The sequence below is a fragment of the Ursus americanus genome, chromosome 5 (genome assembly GCF_024610735.1).
Source record: "Ursus americanus isolate L20-20 chromosome 5, mUrsAme1.1.p, whole genome shotgun sequence".
Lineage (NCBI taxonomy): Eukaryota > Metazoa > Chordata > Mammalia > Carnivora > Ursidae > Ursus > Ursus americanus.
In genome coordinates, this window is record NC_142131.1 from 21,142,348 (window position 1) to 21,166,332 (window position 23,985).

Consider the following 23,985-nt stretch of genomic DNA (forward strand, 5'->3'; position numbering starts at 1 on the left):
TTGAAGCTACTTGACAACATTTAATGTTTATTGTTTACTTGTCATTCTGAGTAACCACACACAGACTGTTTAGGTTACACCTAATGACAGTTTTTATTCATTTTACAGTTTAATGTTTCTTTTTATTTAGCTTTTGTTATGGTTTAACAACTCCTTCCATTTATTGGAATCGTAGACAAGTTTGAAATGTGAGTGCATCCGTAAGACAAACACACATCATTACCTTCCCCTCTCCTGGTGTGCAGCCCTTTGTGAAATCTGCCAAGAGAGCGTAGATGCTGATGCATGGGTAGCAGGGGAGAGGGGAAGGATGGCTTCAGAAGGCCCATGTATTTTACAGATATTTCTCTGAGAAGGTTTCTCCTGGTCAGATGGGAGCTGTGGGATAGATGTACTAGGTGGTCTACAAAGTGCAAGGCGATAGTAAGATTTCAGCGAGGGTATTTCTAAGAATATAAAGTCCCTGGGAAGAGCTAGCACTTAGTTCCCTTTCCTCCCTAATCCTAGGAAAATTATACTGATTTGTGATTAGAAAGGAATCACCCATGGAAAATCTGAATACACACCTTGTGCCCTACTCTAACTTCAAATTAAACAAGTCGAGAAGTAGAGGAATGAATATGTTACTTGAAATTGGTTATTTATTCATATGACCTGTAGTTAGAAAAACTAACCATACTTGGCTTACTTCCGCCTCTATACCACAATAGGACTGGCAAAATAAGGGAGCTTTTAGCTTATATGTGCCTGCTTCCAAGAATGTTTTAGCTTCTGGGTGCCATGCTAAAAGCCATTAAGCCACATGATAAAAATTGATGTAAATCAGGATGCCACTCTTGGTGTCCAAAAGAAGGTCATGGTACCTAAAGACAATGTTAAAAATACATTTTAGGGATAACCCGATGACCAAGTAGAAGAAAGGAAATATTGACATTGATAGTTGGAAATTGTAGCTGTTGGACCGGAGAAATTTGAGATGGAATGATAACCGTATTTTGCTGAGAGTTTGCTGTACACAACAGCGTAAGTTTGGGAAAAATAACTTAGGATTCCATAACTACGTAAACAAGTAGTAGCTCAGAGGAAGGCATGTCTCTAGGGAGGGTAAAACTCAGAAGAAATCAAAGCCCAGGTCTAATAGGAGCTTTGTGAAGTCAGGGAGAGCATAACACAGAGGTCCGTAGCCATCGTCAGTCCATGGATGGTGCTAAGGGATTTCATCAAAAGCAAACTGAAACTATAATCTAGTAAAAAAAAAAAAAAAAAAAAAGGATATTCCCAATATTATGTTTTGTTTTTTTGGTTTTTGCTTTGCTAATTTGGGTGAATCATGAAAGCAGATTTGCCACCTTTCATGAGTGGTTAAACAGTTTGGTCTGTTTGTAGTTTTAGTTCCTTGTTTTCTCAATCATGGTTTTTCAGGTTATTTTTTCCTAATTAATTTTCAGGCCACTAAGACTTGCTCTGATGTTTGACTGTCTTTGTGAGTTTTTAAAGAAATTAAGAATTAGTGGTAGATGAATGTTTCCAAATATGAGTTCATATTCTTACAACTTCTACATCCTTCTGATGATCTTACAACATTAGAAAGTTTTTTTGAATGGGGTCATTAAAGCTCTGACCACAGCATGAGGGAATCCCAACAGTGAAATCTCTGTGGTATAGATGGCTGGTGAAATAGAAGCTGATGAGGAATGGAGAAAAGTGGCCAAAGAAAATGTGCCTTTCATGAGTCGGGGCGGCTATGGTCAGAGAGGACCAATGGAGGTTTCTGAAGAGCTCATGGATGTGTCCACAAAAGAGTCAACATATGTCTGGTCCAGAAAGAGGGAAGCCAGAATACTGTTTTACCACCCGCCAAATAAGGGCCATTCCATTCATTCCCTGATTTTCTCTTCCCATTACCTGTGACCCTGATGAGACAAATGAGAGTAGATAATGAGGTGAGGAGGAGATGAGTGGAGAAGACAGATGGCTTGCCAATTACAGGCTGAAAAGAAGGATAAGGCTTCCCTTTGAATAAAAATTGAAGGATTGCTTAATATCTTGAACTTTTGAGACTTTGCATATCTGTAGTGAGACTACTTACAATGAGTGTAGGATTTTCTATTGCCTGAGTGTGAGCAGAGGTATCAGGGGGCTTCTGGAATTTTTACACAGTACATTTCCACCCACTAAATAATGTGTCCAGGGATTATAGAAAACAATGTAAAATCACATTTAATCATATCCCATGTGTGTTTAACATACAGGTTAGAAAGTAATTAAAAGAAAACCTTCCTCAAACAGGCTTAAACAAAGCTTGGGTTATGTGACTGGAGAATCCAGAGGTTAGGCTGACATCAGGTAAGGCTTGACCATTCAGTCCTTCTGTTGGTTCCTTTGCGGTCCTAAGATATGTGCCAAGTTTCTTGTCTAGCTGAAAGGGAGGTTTTTGTTTTTTTGTTTTTGTTTTTGTTTTTGTTTTTGTCCTGATATATTCAACAAAAACAAATTGAAAGCTTCAAATCCTAAGATTCACCCTGGTTCAAATCACCCGTGAAAATCTCTCTGTGGCCATGGGGTAGATATATTGATTGCTTAGTTTAGATCACATGCCAGAGGCTAGGGTCATCTTCCCTGAAACCATACAGGCCCTACAACCATTGCATTGGCAAGGGGGAAATGATTAATGAATTGCAGAGATGGAAAAGTACCTATTTAAAATCTTTAATCTTTGTAGCCACCTTGTGAATTAGGTTATATTATTACCCCATTTTTCAGATAAGAAAAATTTCCCAAAGACAAATAGCTTGTAAGTGGTGATTTGAAGATGAAATCCAGGTCATTCTAACTTTGTACCTCAAAGTCATTCTATTTTACTCTCCCACCTATGTAGCACAAATTAAACATATAAAGATTATCTATACCAGGAAAGAATTTTAAGTTTTGTCTTTCACAACTTTCAGGTTGTAGAAGAACCTGGTGGGAACCTTAAAAGTCTTGAGATGAAAAATAAATAACTTTTTCTTCCAGAAACCAAAAATCTTATCAATCATAAATAAGAAGAGTTTTACTTGAGTTTTTGGAAACTGTGAAAAGGTTCTTTCATTCTTGTTTATGGAAAACTCAGAAGAAATATATGTACCTTGAGAGCAAAGCTCCTGTTGATTTTGAATTATCTAATATCCCAAATGCTACATGTAACATTTGTGCCTTTTTTTTTTAACCTAAACTGCGTATGGCAAGGTGTAAAGCTTAGGAAATCAAAGAAAAGAGAGGATCCTAATAGCCAAATTGACTGGAGAACTCAAGAGCTGTTAGCATTATGAATGGAAGCTATTACCTGAAAAAATATTGCCGTAGGAGGTTTAGACTGGGACATTAAAACAAATCGTTGTCCTGGGCATTGGAGTTAAATAAGGGGACATGATAATGAAGTTTCATTGTCTTGAATCTGTGGGAAATAGATATTCCAGGGCTATGAACTCATAAGCATTAATGCTGTAGGACTGTACCTTGATAAGTCTCCTTTGGGGAAAAGGTAACTGAGCAAATTATGCTCGTGGTACATTGGCATATCGTATAACCCACTTCTTATTTTAGAAATGCTTAATATTATTAATTTACCTAAATGCCAGGGGAGACAGATGCTCAGAGATTTTCTAATTGCCCAAAGAGTTATGTTCTAAAACTGGAAACCCCAGGTGGTCCCACCTCGATTCTGAATGGCAAGAGAGGAATCTTGCTGCTGTTCTCACATGTTGCCCAGCAGAGCTGGGAAAGGCTGGAATGCTGGGTAATTTTTTTCCAACCAGCTCTCGCCTTGCTTCTCAGGAACCATGTCGGACAAGATTCAAATCGAGTGGCTGAGCACTGACAGCAGGGGCTTCTGAAAAATCAGGATGGATTCTTTTATATTTAACAATCTTCTTCTCACAGCTAGGTTTCTGAATTGACACTGAGGCAGGGGTGGGGGAGTCTCTAAGATAACTAGAACCCCAAAGCTTATTTTAATCAAATTTTGTTCAAGAGGAATGTCATTTCTTATTTTTTAAAATCCCTCTCTCTTCTCATCTATATCTTCACTTAATTCATATTATTACAAATGCTGTTAATGTAAATTTGGGAAAACGATGAAGTAATAGATTTTAAATTCTGTGGAAAATGTAGGTTTTGTTCTGCTTGTGTAGGCAACTTGCAGTCATCCCAAAATGTCAAAGTCTTAGGGAATTCCAAGTCTTTAGGGCCTTTAAAAGTAATATCCTTTTAGGGACATAGACATATTTACTGAAATACATAACACAGAAAATAAAGTTCTTTGCCTTGCTTTACACCCTGGAGTATGATAAATTTTGTGGGCTGTAGACTAAGCCAGTTCCCTTGTTTCTCAGAGGATTTAGTTCAGTACCAGAATGTCATTGTGATTTTAGTACTCGATATTTTGGCCTTTGGAATGACCATTTGTTTTGTAGAGTACGTGATGTAAACTCTTCTGAAATGTTATTAATAGCTTTTAAACATTTCCTATAATTATTTCAATAACTCTAAGGAAAATTCCTGTTTTAAAAGATCACCTTTCTGGTGAGGGACAATTTATAGCTGATGTGTAACTCAACAAGAAGTCAAGAGAGCAATCACCAAGAGGAATGATATAGTCAGTTTTTCCAGACTAACACATAAAAGAATTTCTTGGGAACTAAACTCAGCAGTAAAAGACACAGGATTAGTCATACTAAATTGGATGCACCAGCCCCACCATTCTTTCTCCTGAGGGGAAATGCCTAGTGTTTTGTAAGAAAATAGGAAGGCCTCAGGATATATTCCACTGGTTGTTTCCTTAAAGGGAAAAGATTATTTGAAAAAGTTGTGGGTGGGAACATAGAGAGGCAAATGGAGGAAAAATGTACTGAGTCATTAAGTCTCCATAATCGGTTAATTTCTAGTTTTTATGGCTATGAATATTAGGGCAAGGAATGGTCAAATCCTCAGTTGTTTTTAGATTTAGAAATTATCACTGTTTTTCCCCCATAATTTCAGGAAATATTTCAATAGGAAATGCCTCTCTATTTTCATCAACTATTAAAATGTAATGGGAAGTTGCTATTCAGTGGGCCCAAAGTTTGTTATACAAGATAAATAAGTTCTAGTCATCTACCGAGCAACATTGCATCTATAGTTAACAATGCTATATTGTACACTTAAAATTTTAGAGGATGGATATCATGTTAAAAGTTCTTACCATACTTAGGAAGGAAAGATGGACGGAAGGGAGGAAGGAAGGAAGCAAAGGAGGGAGGGAAGAAAGGGAAAGAGACAGAGATGGAGGGAGGAAGGAAAGAAGGAAGGAAGGAAGGAAAGAAGGAAGGCAGGGAAAAGGGAGGGAAATCAATAGCAATAACAAAACAAGTAATGTTCTAGAAAATGAAGCCCTCACTTATTTTTAGAGGCAATGCTAGCTTGGCAGAATTGGGCATAGAGTTGTGTGGGAGCTTTGAGTCCATCTTTGATTCCATCTTCTTTTATCCCATCTTCTCTCCAGTTCAGAGGTTTTACTGTGTCCATTGGTAATCCCTGTTGGCCCTGGGAAGGACGTCACAAAAGCTACCAGTGAAGAGATTGGACCCTACCTCCACCTTTATATGTAATTCAAAAGAAAAATTTTGTTTTCATAAGGACACTACTTAAAGTGATGTGGAAATGAAAATAGTTTCCTTCTAGATGTTTTTCAGTTTGCAAAATTCTGGATACGTTCATCAGAGAGGAACCTCTTTTTTATTTCATTTCCTACCTCCTTCCTTTGTTGAGACCTGTGACTGGTGTGACCACTGGGAAAGCCAGCATGGACCTTATGCACAGCGGCTTCTATTGCATTTTCCTTTGATCTTCTTCTAGATCCCAAAGCCATTTAAAAAAAATCAGAGCTGACATACGCTTTGCAAAAATTTCTTTCTCTCTTTGTGGTTACTTGTTTAGTTTTTAAAGCAAACACATTTCTCAACTACATTTTAATTTTTCTGCTCATTTCTGTTTTTATTTTCTATGGTACAAATTCATACAAAATTTGGCAATGCAATATTCCTTTAATAAAATGGGCTCCACAAAAATGTTTGCCATAGATCACTGCCTTCTCAATGCCACTAAGTGGAAAGGATTTTATAAGCCTCTCTAGTTTTAGGTGAATCAAACAAGAAATTTGGGATTTATTGTTGTCTAAAGAGCTTGATCATCTATATCCTTTAATCTAAAGTCATCTTCTCTGTTCTATTAAATATTCCACCATCTCCCCTTTCCTTTGCCCACGTGCATGGGTGAAGCTAAATATGTTCTTCACTGCCTGACCTCAGTTCTTCGGTGTGATTCTACCATGTCAGTTCTTTGTGCCAAATACTTTCACTCTTCAAAATGGCTTAGGATATTAGGAATTTGCACTTAGTGACATCTCTAGTGATTTTGATTTTTTTTTAGGCTATTAATCCATATATTTTTTTCAATACCAAATATATAAATTTTTAAAGGATAGTCTTTTTTTTTTTTTAAAAAGATTTTATTTATTTATGTGACAGAGAGACAGCCAGCAAGAGAGGGAACACAAGCAGGGGGAGTGGGAGAGGAAGAAGCAGGCTCTCAGTGGAGGAGCCCGATGTGGGACTCGATCCCGGAACGCCAGGATCACGCCCTGAGCAGAAGGCAGCCGCCCAACAACTGCACCACCCAGGCGCCCCTAAAGGATAGTCTTGTTTTGTTTTAACCATATAATTTTTTGCGGTCTCTGCTTTCCCTGGTCATATCTTTGGAGAGAGATCAAAGTGGAAAGAATTGGAGCAGCCATCAGTCTTCACCAAAGACTAGAAAGTCAGATATTAATTCACAGTACAGAGGTTTAAAGATGACAGGAATGTCTTGAATACTTAGGTAGGAGTCGCTTTAACAAAACTGGGCACACTTTTTTTTTTTTTTAAAGATTTTTTATTTATTTGACACACAGAGAGAAAGCCAGTGAGAGAGGGAACACAAGCAGGGGGAGTGGAAGAGGAAGAAGCAGGCTCCCAGCAGAGCAGGGAGCCTGATGCGGGCTTGATCCCAGGACTCTAGGATCACGCCCTGAGCCGAAGGCAGATGCTTAATGACTGAGCCACCCAGGCGCCCCAAACTGTGCGCACTTTAACAACTGTGTGCACTTTAACAACTGAAGGCCCTGAGGGAAGAATCTGATGTGTGATGTAAAAGGAAGACAGGTAAATGCACTGAAGTCAAAAGCCCAAGTCCGATAATCTTGGAACTAAGAGAACTAAGAGAAGCAGGAACCTTCCAGAATCCTATGAAACTCAAATTTTCACAGGTGAAAAAAATTTTCAAGAACTTCTCACAGAATTCCTTTTTCATGAATTGACCTTTTGTTCATGAAAATATAATTAATTTTAGACCAAGAGTAATCCAAAGATTATTTTGGAGCAGCTTGAGAGATTCAAATATGCTCGGGAAATAATTCGTAAATTACACTCCCACGTATAGTCACTATCACCAATTCCTCCCTGGTTTCCCCTGGTGAGAATCAAGGGCTCATTCTTTCATGGTGTTGCCAGGGACATGAGCACTGAGGGACCAGAAATATAGAAGGAAATGACTATCCTCGTCTCTGTACTGCCATCACTAGAGATTTATTTCTCTGAGACATGAGACCTCTTTTTCAAATCTTGAAATATTAGAGATGAACGGAATCTTAGAAATAAGACCAATTCCACTGTCTTATAGCTGAATAAACTGAAGTATAGAATAACAAATTTGTTCAGAGTTACAATTAGTGTGTTATTATCTGGGACTAGAAATGCATTCTTTTTTAAGCCATTACAATTAGCTACAACTGAAATCTAACCCAAAGGAAATTTGCCTAAAGAATCCTGAGCATCTTAGCCTGGGTTCCCTCAAAAGCGGAGCCTGAACAAAGGATTCCTTATGTTTATCTGGGAATATGATGCCAGGGAACTGGGGCATGGGGTAGAGAGAGAGAAACAAAGAAGGAGGAAAAACTAATTCGAGGAAGAGGTTGACTACCCTAACTTGCACCAGGGGATCAGGTGACTGGTGCTCAACCTCCCTGAAACTGTTATGAAATACACACAGGGACAAAAGAAGAAAGCCTTTATCCATTGGCTTCTAGTGGTCGATGGTGGTTCCATGAGCATGAAGTCTCTGGGAGTTCCAAATTGTGCATACAAACGTACGGAACAGCTTCCCACACTGTGGCACCATGGAAGCCCCTAGGTAGGAAGTGATGAGGACAGAGTTTGGGTCTTCTGTGAGACGCTGTCTCAGTGTACCATCAGAGAGTTGATGGAAGCCTGCATCAAACCAGTGGCCACAGGATGGCCACAGAGGTTAGGTCAGAAGAATTCTGAAGGGCAATGTAAGAGGCATCTTCTGAATTCTCAAGAAGAACTAAAAACAGCTGTGGGAAGGGCAGGAAAACTGCGTGGTCCCCTTCTTTGCCGCCCCTCCCAATAAGTCTTGTAGAATCAGCATCTCTAATGTCTCCCAAACTCTTTATGTGTCTAGTCTCTGTGCATCAGTGTCTTTCTTCTTTCTCCTGGTGGGCGAGCTTTCTTCCTATGATGGGAGTTAAGTATCTTCCCAAGTTAAATATCTTATATCTTTAATCCAGGAGAAACTATTCCGTGTCTCCGTGTCCCAAGTTTAAACATCTCAAGGATGGAATATTGGCCTAACCAAAGACAAATGCCAACTCCTGGATTAGAAGGCAGGATCGTAGGGGACATGGGAAATGTGGGTGGTGGAGCGGGGAAGGTACTTGGCATAAGAAAGAGATGCGGTCTGTGATAGGTGGATGAAGCAGCAGATTCCCACTAAATCAGTCCAGCATTTTTCCTTTTATGGGTTTTCTATTAAATGAGACCACACTTAAAGAAATAATACTGAATTAACATTTAGTGTAAATTCTTCAAGTTTTAGTGCACATTCTTCCACTCTGAGACAGTGGAAATGGGACCCAGGATAGACACCTAGAAAGGGGGAGATGATGTCATGATAGGAGATAAGACCATTTTTCCTGTTTTACAATTAATCCTAGGATTATTCCTAGATTTAGTCTCCTTAAAAACTATGAAGGTGTAGGCAATTCAATGCAATATTAGGTATAGATATATATTTTAAACCATTGGTTAATACTTTTACAAAAAGAATACTGAAGATTTTTTCTTTCAGTGCATTTTTACTTCTTGAAGTTACTTTCCTCTTAAAGTGGAACTCACCTGGAGATGACAGGAGGGAATTAAATATGACAAAAATGTTGGTTTACATCCTCTCATCAGAAAATGAAAAGTCAAATGGAGATTTTCAGCACCTGATGTATTTAGAATACTTGCTATCCCCAAATAATAACTAATATCCTTTGGATACTTACAATGGGTCCGGCCGTGTGCTCCATGTTTTACATGTGTTTATTTACTCAATCCTCAGAACTTCCCTGTGAGATAGATGCTATTTCCTTCTAATTTTTCCCAGTTGGAGGAATAGAAACACAGAGAAATGATATGCTCTAGTTTTAATAGTAATAAGTGGTAGACTGGGATTCAAACCCAGGCAGTCTCGTCCCTTAGTCTATTTCCTTAGCCCATTTACCATGTTGCCTTTCTGAGAACTGCACTGAACCACTACACTAAAATGGAAAAATGCCCCTCAGCTGGGTTTTTAATAGCAGACTTTTTTGTTTGTTTTTTTGAATTATCTCGACTTCTGCCTCTACAATGTTATTTACATAAAATTGACATCTGTTAGGAATGTCATGTTGATACGTATCCTTTCCAAATTCTTTGCGATACATTGTGGTATTATCATTTGCTGTATTTCTTACAGAGATGAATACCATAAAATAAACTTTTGACAAAGTAAACCAAAAAATAAAATTAATTAACACAGTAAACCTGACAATTAATTATCAGCAAAGTACATGCAGAAATATTAAAATATTTCCTGCCTGCACATAGGTAGATATGAGAACCTTTACTAATACTCATAAAATACTCCTCATACCTTGTTAGATATTAGATATCGATCCTCTTGAGATCATTATATTCAGATCATTATATTCAAGTACTGCCTGTTAAATTGAGAACTACAATTCAAGAGATATCCCAAGGGGAGTAGCATAAATTTACCCACTGGTTCCTCAGAAAAAGCAAACTATTGTGGGCCTTCTTAACTTTTATTAATCACTAGATAATGTATTTATGTATATATGTATGTGCAGGTAGGTATGTTTAGTGGGAAAAGGTTTCCCCTGCTTTCAAGTTTCCCTTCCCACCCTTGCCTTCTGGAAACACAGGTCTCCAGGAGGAGACCCGTATCTCCATGCATCATCACCAGCCCGTATTTACTGAGCATACTTTGTTTGGGCAGTGGCCATGCTAGAAGCTGGAGCTACATCAGAGTATATGCCATAGTACCTGTCTCACAAGCTAAATGTGGGGACAACCTACATGCAAAAAGATAAACAACTATAATGATAATCACATGCTGAGTTCCAGATGAAGGATGCTCATGAGAAGAGCCATGAAAAGTCATGGAAGGATGGATTGCTGAGGATTGGAGTGATTAAGTATTGGGGTTGGGGTGTTAGCAGTAGAGATGGGAAAGGTGGGTTCCAGATCCCTAATTGTTAGGGTCTTCCTAACTATATGAATGTTTTCCCTAGGAGAATGTTGCCTGAATATTAAACATCCTTTTGAGTCCAATGTTTTTGGGAGATTTTGAGGTTGAAATTGTTAGATTATCATAGTTTTGTGCCAAATTTGGCATTATCAGAGTTGAAAGGAAAGTATTTAATTTTAAAAGAAGATTTTATTTTTGGTAGGGAAGTGGGAGCAACTTATTACAGGTTGTTCTTTGCAACATAGCACAAGAGGAACAAAGAGAGGAAGTTAATGAAGCAAAAATATCCTTTATTAGTGAGTGCTGTAAGAGCTGAGTGGCAAACTGAAGTCCACTTTTAGTAGTTACGGTGAAAATTAATGGAAAAATTGGAATATGTAGCTTTGCTCTAAACAAAGTGAATGGTGAAACAGTGATAGTGGTAATTACTGGAATGTACTAGATGTATCATATACCATCTGCTGTACCTACAGCTGATCATATCACCTTGACTGTCACTTTTCTTCCAGCTTGGGTGGAAGTTGAGGAAGGAGGTTAGAGCAAGGATCTGATTGGCAAAGAGCTGCCCAGATGCAATAAGGGAATTTGCTCTTTTATAATGGTAAAAAACAGTCTAAAAATAAAATTCTACGTGTGCGCGGCTAATGCTACTATCATTTTACCTCAGAAAACTACACATACTAATTAGAGTAAACGCTATGTTCCTATCCAACAATCTTAAATAAATAGAAGTTTTCTTATCTGTAATATAACTGGCCAGTTTATTTTTTTTTAATTTTTTATTATGTTATGTTATTCACCATACAGTACGTCATTAGTTTTTGATGTAGTGTTCCATGATTCATTGTTTGGTGCGTATAACACCCAGTACTCCATGCAATACGTGCCCTCCTTAATACCCATCACTGGCCTAGCCCAATCCCCCACCCCCCTCCCCTCTGAAACCCTCAGTTTAACAGGCCAGTTTAGAACAATGGGGTAGCTGTGCTCCATAAACTTTTAGGGACTCCCGTTCCTTTCATCTTGGTCTCTGCCATCATTTACAAAGTTGAAGTTTGGGTTGCTGGCTCATAAACAGTCCTGTTTGTGGAAATAAGAACCAAAGTCCAGGAGAAGCAGGTTGTCTTCAAGTCAGAGACAATTTAGATTTAAATAGCTATCTCTCTCTCTCTCTGTCTCTCTATCCATCCATTCTTTCATAATCCCATCGACCCAACAAATCCTCATTGAGCACTGACTATGTACAAAGTATTGTTCTAGGTATTGGAGAAATAGCTGTGAATAAAAAGATGAAAATATTTTTTCCCTAGTGTAGATTCTTTTCTAGGGAGGAAAAACACCTAATAAGCAATTATGGAGAAGTAAAATATTTTGATGATTGTAAGTGCCATGGAAAAAAGCAGGAGGGGAAAATAGGGAATGCCAGGGATGGTGTGTTACTTTACAGTGGTCAGGCAAGGCCTCACTGATAGATATTTAAGCAGAGATCTGAGGGAGGAAAAGGAGTTGCTGTTCAGATATCTGGTGGAAGGCCATCCCAGGCAAAGGGAACAGTCAGGACCAAGTTCCTGAGGTGGCACCATGCTTTTTGGTTATGTATCAAGGGGCCAGTAAGACTGGAGAACACTAAGCAGGGGGCAGAATAATAAGAGGTAAAGTCAGAGAAGTAACAAGAGCCTAGCTCATTTAGAACCTTATATGCACCTGATGAAGCTTTTCTCTGAGGAAGGGACATGCTCTAATTGCTCTGTTGAGAATAGACTACATGACTGAGATCAGGAAGACTGGTTAGGAGGCAATGTCAGTAATCCAAATGAGAGATGATGGCGCCTTGGACCGAGATGGCAGCGGTAGAGATGTAATTGGATTCGGCTGAGTGGGTTTTGAATGTTTTTTTTTGAAGATAAAGAGAATTTTCTGATGGATTGGATTTGGGTTATAAGAAAGACGAATCAAGGATGAGACTACATGGTTTCTAAGCTGAAAAGAGAGAAGGACAAATGGGGAAGACTGTGGGAGAAGCAGGAGTGAGAGGGGAGGTTCAGTTGTCCAGTCTTAGACAATCATGTGGAGAGGTCAGGTAGCCAATTGGATACATAACCTAAGTTCAAGGAAGGTGTCTGGGCTACAGATGCAATTTGTGCATCATTGGTGTATCAAATGTATTAAATCCATGACTCTAAATTAGATGGTCCAGTACACATAGAGAAATAAAAAATGTATCTTTTTGAATACTATAGAAATAGTAGCTATCTAAAACTATCAGTCTAGAGAGAAAACTCACTTCAATTTTCAGAAGTACTTAATAAAATTTGGATTAATTTCAACCAATGACTGATGTTTATGCTAGATCCTGAGGGTTCAGTATGAACAGGATATGTCCCAGTATTTTGGGAACTTGCAGTCTAATGACAAGACAAAGATATTAAGTTTTTCTCTAATTCATTAACTATATTCTAAAACTTAGGTCAGGAACTTTAGCTGAGAGAGGTTTGGGGGAAAATTCTCATTCATCATATTTTGTAAGGATATCACCATTAAAAGCAACCTAAAATAATGGCGGAAAAGGCATTAGCTAGAAATGTTAAGCATATGTAACAGGGATAGTATTGTTTTAAAATATCACTGTACTTTTCCTCTTTTGCATTTTCATATACAAGACTTTCTTTTTGTTCATCCAGAAACATTGATTTTTGTCTGTAAATATTAGGCATGAAATAGGCAGAATGTGAAGGAAATAAAGAGCCAACATTCAGCTTCTTCTTTACCAAAGTAGAACTTTTGAACATCTGTTTATAAAGCATTCTTAAAGGCCAGAAGAGCCTTGGTGGGGGGGGGGGATTTTCTAAATTTGTTGAACTGCCAGCTTTACCATGTTCATGAATATGATGTAAGGGAAGATAGTGCTACGTGGTGAAAATCCAACTCACAGCGAATTGGAGAGACTACAAGGGAGAGAAATTAAAGCATGCAGTGGGACACGTGCATCCAGGCTTTCCACCGCAGGCCAAACCTGGGTAGTATCATTGAATGAAGGTGGGGAGGTGGGAACATCCAGAGAGAAATGAAGAAATCTTAATATATCTGTGCTAGTGGCTTTTTTCTTAGACCTGGCCGAGGGAAGGGTACAAAGCTTTAGGAGAAGCCAGACATTTATTCAGAACCATTTTCAACCATAGGCATGGTAGAAGGCAGGTTTATTTAAGTGGACATTAGATACAATCCAGGTTTCTCATAGCTGCACATAGCATGCAGATGATTCACAAGTATCCACTGGCTTTGGTGAGGAGAGTGTGGGGCTTGAAAGAAGTGGTAACAAAGTATAGAGTATTAGAGACCAGAAGCAAATGGATAGGACCATGAATATCATCCATGGGAACATGATGTTTCATGTGCCTCAGGAGATATGGCAAAGTGCCCTATAGACTCAGCCAGATTACCCTGGATAAACCACCCCTTAACCGAATCCTTTCAAGATCCAGGGTACAGCAAAAGGGACCATAACTACAGATCCATTACTTTTGCCCTCTTCCCCAACCCCCACAAAGGAACCTAATTTACCTCTATATACCCTAGCACTACCCTGGGATAATTCAGGCCTAAAAAAAAGGCCTCTGAAAGACTGAGCATGTTTCCCCAGCTAGACTACTTTGAAATGAAAGATAATGTTAAACGGGAAGATAGTAAGAGATACTATTTCTCGCAAATATAACCTACAGGGTGGGTGTTCAAAAGTAAGATGAACTCAATTATGGGAAAGGGCTACACATTTTAAAAATACATTAGTCATTTGGGTTAATGAGCATCTTTCAAACATATAAAATGAAAAGCTTAATTTTCTTTGCACATTTGAATAATGTAGTGACCTATGTATTAAGTAAGAACCACTAGTCAAGGAAGGAGACTCAGAACACAGAGAAGGAGGACAGGGTAGCCCATGCCAAATAAGAAGAAAGGGAAGTCTCCTTCCCATTTGGAGTGAACGCTGACCACAGAGACTGATGGCCTGTGCTTGTGACTAATATGTTCCTGGTCAAAACTACACCTAATTTTATGTATTGGTATGTAAAAATATGAACAATATATGAAGCGGAAAAAGTAAGCTGCAAAACAACATACGTGGTATGACTTCATTTATGTGAAAGGAAGTATTGAAACCAAATATGTACATACATAATATGTGTTTTAAAAAACCACACCCAACTGAGTTAATAATGGAATCCACAAACTTCAGAATTTCAGTATAAGCAATAGTGTCACATTCTTCTTTCCACTTGCAGATTCCATGCGTGGGGAGCGTCTCTGTTGCTCACAGTGTCCAACTAACCCAGTTGGAGATGGTCCAGGCTTTACACGGTCAACAGTAAGTCAATCCCAAACCAGCGAGTTTGTCTGCCCTTCTGCCTCTCTTCTGAGCTCCCTTCTTATTTATTTTTTTAAGTATTTTTTATTTTTTTATGTATTAGTGAAGTGTAATTGACATACAATGTTATAGTTGTTTACTCTGATTTGACAACTCTATATGTTACTCACTGCTTACCATGTTAAGTGTAGTCACCACCTGTCACCATGCATTATTACAATATTCCTGACTATATTCCGCATGTTGTACTTTTCATCTCTTTGACTTATTTATTTTATAACTGAAAGTTTTACCTCTTAATCTCTTTCACCTGTTTTGTCCATCCCCTAACCTACCTCCCCTCTGGAAACCACCAGTTTGTTCTCTGTATTTTTGAGTCAGCTTGCTTGGGTTTTTGTTTGTTTCTTCATTTGTTTTATTTTTTTAGACTCCACGTATAAGTGAAATCATATGGTATTTGTCTTTCTCCGCCTGACTGACTTTGCTTAGCATTTTGCCCTCAGGGTCCATCTATGTTGTCACAACTGCCAAGATTTCATTCTTTTTTATGGCTGAATAATATGTCATATATACAATGACATATTATATATATATATAATATATATACATATATATGTATATATACACATACCACATCTTCTTTATCCATTCATCATCCATCAGTGGAGACTTAGGTTGCTTCTATATCTTGGCTATTGTACACAATGCTGCTGTGAACATAGAGGTGCATGTATCATTTTGAATTAGTGTTTTTGTTTTCTTTGGGTAAATACCCAGTAGTGGAATTACTGGATTGTATGGTATTTGTATTTTTAAATTTTTGAGACAACTCCATACTGTTTTCCACAATGGCTGCACTTACATTCCTACCCACAGTGCTCTATGTGCTCGCCAACACTTGTTATTTCTGGTTGTTTTAATACTAGCCATTCCAGCTGATATGAGGTGATATCTCATTGTGGTTTTAATTTGCATTTCTTTGATGATTAGTGATGATGAGCATCTTTTCATGTGACTGTTGGTCATCTGTATGTCTTCTTTGGGAACATGTCTATTCAGGTATTCTGTCCAAGATTGCTTTGTTTTGATGTTGAGCTGTTTAAGTTCCTTATGTATTTTGGGTATTAATTCCTTATCAGATATATCATTTGCAATATCTTCTCCCATTCACTATGTTGCCTTTTAATCTTGTTGATGGTTTCCTTTGCTTTGCAAAAGCTTTTTATTTTGGTGTAGTGCCAACAGTTTATTTTTGCTTTTATTTCCCTTGCCTGAGTAAACGCATCCATAAATATGTTGCTGAAGCCAATGTCCAAGAGCTTACTGTCTATGTTTTCCTTTAGGGGCTTTATAGTTTCAGGTCTCACATTTAGGTCCTTAATCTATTTTGAGTTTATTTTTGTGTATGGTGTAAGAAAATGGTCCAACTTCATTCTTTCACATGTAGCTGTGCAGTTTCCCCAGCTATTTATTGAAGACACTGTCTTTTCCCTATTGTATATTCTTGCCTCCGTTGTTGTAGATTAATTTACCATATAAGCATGGGTTTATTTCTGGGCTCTTTATCCTGTTCTATTGATCTTTGTGTCTATTTTTGTGCCACTGCCATAGTGTTTTGATTAGTATAGCTTTATAGTATATTTTGAAATCTAGGACTGTGATACCTCCAGCTTTGTTCTTTGTCAAGATTTCTTTGACTATTTGAAGTCTTTTGTGATTCCATACAAATTTTAGGATTATTTATTCTAGTTTTGTGAAAAATGCTATTGGTATTTTGATAGGAATTGAATTTATAGATCGCTTGGGGTACTTAACAAATATTAATTCTCCCAACCCATGAGCATTGGCATCTCTTTTCCGTTATTTGTGTCTTCTTCAGTTTCTTTCATCTTATAGAATTATGTCTTAATGTCTTATAGTTTTCACCTAGCTCTCTTCTGTTCTGGTAGAAATAAGAAGGAAAAGAAAGAAACAGTAAACACAATTTAGAAAAAGTTATATGCCTCTGCCTTTATTCTGTTTTTTTTTTTTTTAACTTGCCTTAGAGTAAAACTAAGAAAGTTAAGATATGAGTTTTGAAATTCAAATCCAAATCAGGGAACTTTTCAGAAATAGGGTATTAAGTTGCTGACTTTTAGCATGTCAGAGCAGAGTCAGGGGAGTACTGTAGAGAAATTCTCCCTGAACGAAATCTGTCTGCCCATTTAACAAGTAAGAGATTCATTTGTGTCACTAAGCTCCTTTTAAAAATAGAAAATATTTATTAGGAGAATTACACATTTTCACTGCCCAGTGGAAAAAAGCTTGAGATTAATACATTTTCTGGTAATATCTAGCATTGCCACACTAGTATAATGGGGAAATATTGACTGTGGTAATAGATGTGAGTAAAGGAGCATATCTGTTTGTGGTGGGGAGTAGGGAGGAGTGGTGGATACTATGGGGATCTTTGACCTCCTCTGAGGGGTCACTGACCAGATGGAGCCATTGGTCAATAGGGGAACTAGGAGACAGGAGAATTTTTAGGGAGATTGAAGTGGTCCAAAGGCAATTGTGTTATATTCTGTGGTTGTCCTAGGTCATCCTCAGGGGGATAACTCTGCATGTCACAGGAAGCCACAGGAAACGTACTCTTATAACTAGTTTATTTAAAATGCTAGAAACTGCCCAGGTAAAGTTCTTTCTCAATTTCCCTATAATATGGAAATCATAGGCATAGTTGAATAATTTCCATGACATTCTGTTTATAATGTGAAGTTCATGATCTTCCTTAACTTCCATCCAACATTGATGTGAGAGTGCAGGTTATTTTCCCCAGAGGTGTTCTTACTAAGTAGAGGAGCAGAACTGGAGAGAGACTTGTTTCTGGAACATGAGGAAGAATTAAGAGAAGACTATGGGTCTTCATAATCCTCTGTGAGTCACTTTAACTGTGTGAGTTTCAAAATCCTATGTGGGTCACTTTAACTGGACTCAGTTAAATTTCTTCCTTCCTTCCTTCCTCTCTTCCTTCCTTCCTTCCTTCCTTCCTTCCTTCCTTCCTTCCTTCCTTCCTCCCTCTCTCTCTCTCTCTCTCTCTCTCTTTCTTTCTTTCTTTCTTTCTTTCTTTCTTTCTTTCTTTCTTTCTTTCTTTCTTTCTTTCTTTCTTTCGATTTTATCTATTTACTTGACAGAGAGAGAGACAGCCAGCGAGAGAAGGAACACAAGCAGGGGGAGTGGGAGAGGAAGAAGCAGGCTCCCAGCAGAGCAGGGAGCCTGATGCAGGGCTCGATCCCAGGATCCTGGGATCATGCCCTAGGCCGAAGGCAGACGCTCAATTACTGAGCCACCCAGGCGCCCCTGGACTCAGTTAAATTTCAAGGTCCTTGCTTCTTGGGTTGGGTTGTATTTTATTTTAGAGCAGCATTCCCAGTTTGACAAAAAATTCAGAAAAGCATTCTGAGAAAAAAATTTCCTTAGGAAATAGAAACATATAGTCTTATTAATTTATTGAAACAACCACCTTGAAATGATCTTAATTTCTAAACCAAATCAGCTGAAAATTGTCAAGACTGATTTAGCTAAAATTGCTTTCTGAGCACAATAGTGAAACACACAGGGATGCCTAGGTGACTCAGTTGGTTAGGTGTCTGCCTTTGGTTCAGGTCATGATCCCAGGGCCCTGGGATCAAGTCCCTCATTAGGCTCCCTGCTCAGTGAGGAGCCTGTGTCTCCCCCTGCGTGTGCTCTCTAACTCTCTCTCTGACAAGTAAATAAAATCTTTAACCCCCCCACCCCACAGTTATAGTCAGGGAATTGATATGTGTTTTGCATGGTCCTTTCTTTCTTCACTATTTTGTTATATCCTTATTGCATGCCAGTTCTGGAGAAAGTCAGGAAAGTCAGCATTAACTTTGCAAGGGTAGAGATGGTGCAATTCTGCATGAACATGCGTGTGCATGTGTGCGCCCTGTAGATGAGAAATAGAATTACACGATCTCTGTGCTCAGGTGGAGTCTTATGACTCATCACTCTGTAGCCAAATCAGCCCCCAAAGACACAAGGGTTCCTGCAAATCTTGGAAATCTTTCTTTAATACTTACTTACCCCTGACCTCCTACTTAGGTTACTGTATGCAGCACCCTTCAGTTTCAGAAACAAATAGTTTTCTATTATAGTCTAGAAATACCCAGGTCCCTAAACGAACCTGAGATTTGGGCTATTCAGCAAAATTTTTATTTGCAAAGCACATGCCTGCTAGCCTGTGTGATTGCAGTTGCTATTCATATGAATGTTGGCAACATTTCATTGTGGGGTCAATTATGGTCATTTACCATGATGACATAATAACAACGGCAAAAATGTGAGAGCTAAAGTAGGGTTATTATTACTGTTTGTAAAGTCTGTGTCCCAGATGTTCCTGCCAGGAGAGAGAAAAGCTGGAGTGTAGAGATAGCTGACAATCGTGCTAACCATTCAAATCGCCAGCGGACTGAACAATTTGCAAGACCAGGATGTAACAAGAGGGATGTAACAAGAGGCTAAAGCTGGCATTCAGGTTGCAGCACCTCCCTCACCTTGAGCTGCCAGCTTTTTCCTTCCCCGCATGTCATGCAGAAACACTCCCACCTCTGCACCCCTGCACTGTATCCCCAGGCTGAAAGAAAAGGAAGAAATACAGGCAGAGCGTTTGCCCAGAGAGATGGGCCAACAGCCAATGTCATCCTCTGATATATAACTGAGGAGGAATTTATTTCCAACTAGTAGAGGATTGGGGGGCTCATAAAACTGTATAGCTTCAACCCTATGAAATAAGGTTAGTAAAATACATAAACTCTGATACAGCACTGTGAAGTATGCCTCTAGTCACCTGCAATTCACCAATGACTTCATGATAGATATTCCCAGCACTTGGCTGTTCCTTGTCAGCTGTGACCAGTGTGTGCCTTTTAGCGATGCCTGCCCTCCTCCCCTCCCCCACCTTCCTTTTCTGCCCTGGGCAGAGGTCTGGTGCTAGGGTAGCAGTAGGCTTGCTGATTGCAGAGATGCTTAGGAGATCCTGTAGCAAGGCTCTTTAGCGATAACACTCTGATAGCAAGCACCAGCATGAGACAAAAGCACAGTACTTGTCGAATGAAAAATACAACAGCAGTTGAATAGACGAAAAGGTAATAGAAAAAAAAAACCTTGCTGTAAAAAAAAAAAATCAGCTCTGATGATGCCTATTTTTTTTAATAGCGAAAAAAATCACAGTAGGCAGAAACTCCATTTTTTTTAACACTTCATATTTCTGTCAGTGTGATGTTGAACAAGTGCCATTAATCAAGAGTGCTTTTATTCATTAGGCACAGTGATGTACTTGAATTGTTACTTTAGTATCCTTGTTCGGAGCGTCTGGAAGAGCTTTAAAGCAGAAGGAAAGAATTTACAGCTATAGTTTACAGCTAGGACTGTAAAAGAACTTTCCTACTATTAACCAAATGTTAAACATGGTAATAATAGTAATAATACCTTGTATTTATACAATGACTGTCTTCTGAGAAACTCAAAGTACTCAACAAACAGTAGTATATTCACTGTCAACAACATCCTTTTGAAGAAAGCTAGAGGGAGGTATTATTATCCTCTTTGCTATCAGGCCAATAATATGTTCTTTGTGTTTACAGTTATCTCTGCTGTGTGCTGCAGGGGAGGTGACAGATGGGAAGGGAAGATGGGGAGATGGTGTATGAGTGGTGGTGGTAGGAGTGGATTGAAGAGTTCTGTGCAGCTTTTGAAGAACTAAGCCAAAGTCAGTCCTTTGCTGTGTAGTGGCTGTGAGGGATTTGGGTAAACATGATGATAAAACTAGTTTCTCTGGGCACTGGGAATTAATTATAGTACACTGTGATCAGAATGCACTAAGGAAATGTACTTGATGTACTTGGACTGCTGGGCCCCTGAGGGCCCTTCAGATCGAGCGCAGGGGCTCTGACACCCCAGCGGAACCCGAGAGTCATCCTCCTGGGAGAGGCTGGTTCTGGCCCTGCCCAGCGACCCGCAGCTGATTGGGCCAGGACTAGACCAATCAGATTCCTTCTGTCTGGCATTTGGAAATAGGTTTGGGGGACTCAGGTGAACCTGATGGATTCCTGAACTCTAAAGTGACTAAAAGCCGGGCCTGTGATGACTCTATTTGGCCCATGTGGAAAAGCAACGTAAAAAAGGGAGAGAGAACACTGATTCTGGATAGATGTTCTGTTTCTGTCCCAGTCAGAGCCGTAGCAGGCTTTACGGTCCTATCCCCAATTCTTTCCAGTAAATTATCCATTCAGCTTAAGTGTGTGTGTGTGTGTGTGTGTGTGTGTGTGTGTGTGTGTGTGTGTGTGTTTCTGTTTCTTCCTGGACAAACATATGGTCTCTAAGAGAATGTCCCAAAGTAATCATACTCAAAAGACTTTGTAAGGGTAAAGGACCCTCAGTGTATTTTATTTGGAGGGCCATTGGCCCCCACACATCTAATAGCTTTTGTAGGGAGTTCAGCCCAGCAGAGAACATTTGGTGAAGTTTATAAGTCAGCTCTGAAAAGAGTGACTTTTTTATGTGTGCTTTATTAGCCTAATTCCCTTTCTTCACTCCTTTTTGCTTATTTATTTCCACCCTCTGCAAATTAGTGGATTTTTTTTTTTCACAAACCAACAACTTGCAAGGGCCTAGAAAGGGTTGGCCTGCATTTCTGAGTCACTTTGATCCAATAAGACAGAGACAACAAAAATCTCAACACTTGACACTTGGACCAGACTTTCATGTCTGAGGGGAACACCAGAAGTCTGCTGAGAGGAAAATACTCCAGTGCAATATTGCACCCCAAAATTCTTGGTCTCCTGCCCAGGGCAGAGAAGGCCCATTCCAATTCTGTTCCTCTGCACATCTCCTCTTAGTCTTGAAGCATTTTCATATTTACATCTGTAAAACAGAACAATAGGCATAGATTCTCAGAGCAGAGAAACAGCAATACTCGTAACAGTAAGTAAGCAGTAAAGTGCCAATTAAAGACTTCTACAAGATAGTGGACCTGACAAAACAGTGACCCTGGGAGTTTGCTTAGAGGCTGCTACAGGTGGGCCAAAGACCAGAATGATGTAGGCCTTCCCAGCTTTTTAAAACAATGACTTTGGATGGGTTATGGAAGCTTTCTGAGGCTATTTCCTGTCTTTCTTGCTTGGAAAATGGAGTTAACAATAGCTACTATGTAGGCTGTTGCAACAATGAAACAAAATGATGTATATCAAATACAGGCACTGGTTGCCGAAAGGAAGGGCGTTCTGCATATTTTGGGGAGGGCTTATGACATAAACTTCACTACTGTGACTCAGATACCTCAATGATTAAATGATGACACTGAGATTCAGCATACATGTTCCCTAGATTTTTTTTTATATTTGAAATTTAATGATTAAGCCCCAAAAGAGATTCAAGTGAAATTAGATGACTCTGTGTATTGTTACTAAAATAACCAAAGTATTTCATAAGGTGGTTTCAACCTGTAATCCCTCAGCATGAAAACTGATGATACTAAGAATATTGTGACTTAATGGGCAATAAAGGGACTTCTCTGCACACTCATTTTGGAAAGCTCCACTTGCTGCACAGTTAAAATCATACTTTAGGAGGAGAGAGGGTTGCTGCCATCCTTGAGCAAAGCAGCTGTGTTTTGAAGTGGCTTTAGCGGGTTACATGTGCTAACAGTTCAAAGGGTCTCCCAATGGATTAAAACTACCAGCAGAATAAAGCCTTCTGCCCTTAGTGCTGCAACCATTCAGGTTCTTAATCAAGGAACTTGAAATATTACAGGATGTGACTTTTTTTACACTAGAAATGACATAATTCTTTAACATGAATCTGAAGTTATTCCTATTTCCAGAAAGGTCACTGTTTCACCGACCTAGAGCCCAATTTCCCAGGGAAAGCCTGAAAGAGCAATCTCTTTGGGACTTTTAATAGAATTCTGTTATTTCCATCATTTGTTCCACTCATTCAAGAAAATCTAAAAAAAAATAATGTGTGTTTCAAGTAGTGTTGATGCAGTGATGAGCAAAGTGGCCTTCGTCCTGTCCCAGAGTGAGGGATCTCCCTGTCTCTGTCATCTCAGCCTCCGATCTCTGATCTCACCACTAACAATCTGTAATCTCCACCCTGAGCTTCAGTTTCCCCTTTGGCTTGTGGGCCACTGTACTTTCTTGTGGGAAATCATGGTATTTAGGATAAATTCTAAATTCCTCAGCAAGGAATACAGGGCTATTTATGATGTGGCCCCAACTTAAATCTTGTAACTTCCTTCTTCCAGCCCTGCAGTAATCAAACTTAACTCCTTGCAGTTCTTCGAGGTGATCCTTCTGCTCTTTTCTCCCCCACCCCCTCCCCCTTTGTCCCTCTCTGGGCTGTCCATGGCCTGTATGAGATGTAATTGCTTCCCAGGAGTTCGTTTGTGACACGATAGGGTGAGCAAAAGGAATCTGGTATTGAATCAGCGTACCTACAAAAGGATCACCTGGGGTGGAAGGACCTCAAGAAGTCTTAAGGGAACCACATAAGGGGGGGGCAGAAGGAAGCCTTTGACGAGTCTCCGGGTCAGCTGTGAGGAAGATGATCCAGCCCCGCAGAACCAATTGTTAGCACTGCCCACTCCAGGGCAGTGTTGCTCGATGACTGCAGCGGGAGAGAGGCCAAGTCCTCTAAACCAAAAGCTGAGCTTGGGGAAAGGTCAGAGAGAGCCAGCGGTGACATTAACGTGGAAACATGAGCTCCTGTCCTGCTGCCAGGGAATTGCAAAACCTTCTTCTGTGACCACATATCACTGGGGAAGTCGTGAAAAGAAGAAGAGAACACCGACACATCTGAGTAGTAACTTTCCCCAAACAGGATTTACCTAGTGTGCAGTCAGAAAAGACTGAGTTATACTCAATTGGCAAGTTAATTTTTAAAAATATTTTTGCCACTGAGTGAAAACAGAGGTA

General features: G+C 39.3%; 1 long non-coding RNA gene across 1 annotated transcript in view; it reads left to right on the forward strand.

Annotated features, from left to right (window-relative positions):
- The window catches only part of LOC148110049 (uncharacterized), a 221,966-nt gene extending 206,956 nt beyond the window's left edge, over positions 1 to 15,010 (forward strand). Inside the window, exon 3 of the long non-coding RNA XR_015724318.1 lies at positions 14,928 to 15,010. This is a non-coding gene — a long non-coding RNA (uncharacterized LOC148110049). The remainder of the gene's footprint in view (positions 1 to 14,927) is intronic.
- The last annotated feature ends 8,975 nt before the right edge of the window (positions 15,011 to 23,985 follow it).